We start from the raw sequence: 2,500 nt of genomic DNA on the forward strand, positions 1-2,500 counted from the left end.
CTTGCATATTGGCTAGTGGCTTGCTGGTCTAGGAGTATGAATCTTGCTCATGCCGCGAGAGCTCCCAGGTTCAAATGAATGGGTAAGCCCTTACAGTTGTCTGGTATTTTGTAAGGGCGTCGTGGGTCACCCAGAGGCCTTTTTCAGAGAATGCTGGTTTGTCTGCCGAAAGTGTTGCCATGTGAAGCAGCTGTTTTTCACTGGCTCGTTGGTCTAGGGGTATGATTCTCGCTTAGGGTGCGAGAGGCCCTGGGTTCAAATCCTGGATGAGCCCTTGCAACTTTCTTTGGTTTTGAGGGACATCATGGCTTTCACAAAGGCCAGTTTCAACGCTAGTGTGCAAGCATTAGATGTCAACTGAGGAAGGTCTTGGTTCCATGGTGTAATGGTTAGCACTCTGGACCTTTCATGAAAGCAAGCTTATAATGGTGGACCACAAAAAGGGATTGATGCTTAATTTTTAAGTTGATTGGAAAAAATAAGATGACTGATATGCTAGATCTAAGTGAATGTGAAATGTCATGTTTATGATGATTTGGTAGCAATGTATAATGTACAGATTGTTCCTTGTATATGATTTATGAATTGTTTACATATGATGTATTTCATTTTTAAGTTTTTTCAATAAAAAAAAAAAAAAAAAAAAAAAAAAAAAAAAAAAGCACTCTGGACTTTGAATCCAGTGATGCGAGTTCAAATCTCGGTGGAACCTTTTCCTTCTTTCCTTACAGCTTCAAATCAGTGAAATAAATGAATGAGACCAATTTTAATCACACCAATTAGTGAGTGGTTGTGATACTAGGTGCTGACATAGCTATTTGATGCTATCACGATCCTCCTCCAACAACGACTTACATAATGTTATGTGTTTTTGCCATGCAGCTTAAATCTGTGAAATGGATAAGATCAATTTACCTCACTGAAGCTAGTGGACAAAAACAACAGCAATTTTAAGGCAAACAAGTGACTCAACTTGTCGTTCTAGGGCTGCGAATCTTGTTTTGGGCAGGAGAAGCCCCGGGTCCATCTGACGCACAAGCCCGACTTCAACACTTGAGCTTCTGAAATTACGTTCTGACTCAATTTTTAAATAAAGAATTCTGACCATCTGCTGCTGCTGGTTCCATGTGAAAATGTCAAGCCTTAGTGGCTCGTTGGTCTAGGGGTATGATTCTCGCTTTGGGTGCGAGAGGTCCTGGGTTCAAATCCCGGACGAGCCCTTGCAGGTGTCATGTGTTTTACAGGGCAATATGGCTTTCATAAAACCTTCTTTCGAATAATTCCAGTTTGTCAGCAGTTAGTATCGCCACATATAACATTCCTTGTCTGGTCGACTAGGAGTATGATCTTCGCTTATGCTGTGAGAGCTCCCAGGTTCAAATTTCAGTTGAGCCCTTACAGATATCTTCTGTTTTGTAAGGGTATTGTGGCTTACACAGAGGCCTTTTTCTGAGAATGCCGGTTTGTCAGCAGTTAGTGTTGTTATGTAAAGTTGCTGTCTTGCAGTGGCGCTTGGGTCAAGTGGTATGATTCTGGCTTTGGGTGCGAGAGTCCAATCGTCCAAATCCCGGACGATCCCTCGCTGCTGTCTTGTGTTTTACAGGGCATAATAGCTTTCATAAAAATGTCTTTTGAATACTTTCACTTTGTCAGCAGATAGTATCGCCACATAATATATTCCTTGCATATTGGCTAGTGGCTTGCTGGTCTAGGAGTATGAATCTTGCTCATGCCGCGAGAGCTCCCAGGTTCAAATGAATGGGTAAGCCCTTACAGTTGTCTGGTATTTTGTAAGGGCGTCGTGGGTCACCCAGAGGCCTTTTTCAGAGAATGCTGGTTTGTCTGCCGAAAGTGTTGCCATGTGAAGCAGCTGTTTTTCACTGGCTCGTTGGTCTAGGGGTATGATTCTCGCTTAGGGTGCGAGAGGCCCTGGGTTCAAATCCTGGATGAGCCCTTGCAACTTTCTTTGGTTTTGAGGGACATCATGGCTTTCACAAAGGACAGTTTCAACGCTAGTGTGCAAGCATTAGATGTCAATTGAGGAAGGTCTTGGTTCCATGGTGTAATGGTTAGCACTCTGGACTTTGAATCCAGTGATCCGAGTTCAAATCTCGGTGGAACCTTTTCCTTCTTTCCTTACAGCTTCAAATCAGTGAAATAAATGAATGAGACCAATTTTAATCACACCAATTAGTGAGTGGTTGTGATACTAGGTGCTTACATAGCTATTTGATGCTATCACGATCCTCCTCCAACAACGACTTACATAATGTTATGTGTTTTTGCCATGCAGCTTAAATCTGTGAAATGGATAAGATCAATTTACCTCACTGAAGCTAGTGGACAAAAACAACAGCAATTTTAAGGCAAACAAGTGACTCAACTTGTCGTTCTAGGGCTGCGAATCTTGTTTTGGGCAGGAGAAGCCCCGGGTCCATCTGACGCACAAGCCCGACTTCAACACTTGAGCTTCTGAAATTACGTTCTGACTCAATTTTTA

At 42.6% G+C, this 2,500-nt stretch overlaps 4 non-coding genes across 4 annotated transcripts; all 4 read left to right on the forward strand.

Annotated features, from left to right (window-relative positions):
- The first annotated feature begins 202 nt into the window (after positions 1-202).
- Positions 203-274, forward strand: trnap-agg (transfer RNA proline (anticodon AGG)). Its single transcript has one exon. It is a non-coding gene; the product is annotated as a tRNA-Pro (tRNA).
- An 874-nt stretch (positions 275-1,148) lies between these two features.
- trnap-ugg (transfer RNA proline (anticodon UGG)) lies at positions 1,149-1,220 on the forward strand. The gene has a single exon. It is a non-coding gene; the product is annotated as a tRNA-Pro (tRNA).
- Positions 1,221-1,882: 662 nt separating this feature from the next.
- Positions 1,883-1,954, forward strand: trnap-agg (transfer RNA proline (anticodon AGG)). The gene has a single exon. It is a non-coding gene; the product is annotated as a tRNA-Pro (tRNA).
- Positions 1,955-2,051: 97 nt separating this feature from the next.
- Positions 2,052-2,123, forward strand: trnaq-uug (transfer RNA glutamine (anticodon UUG)). Its single transcript has one exon. It is a non-coding gene; the product is annotated as a tRNA-Gln (tRNA).
- The last annotated feature ends 377 nt before the right edge of the window (positions 2,124-2,500 follow it).

Source organism: Danio rerio, chromosome 13 (assembly GCF_049306965.1).
Source record: "Danio rerio strain Tuebingen ecotype United States chromosome 13, GRCz12tu, whole genome shotgun sequence".
NCBI lineage: Eukaryota > Metazoa > Chordata > Actinopteri > Cypriniformes > Danionidae > Danio > Danio rerio.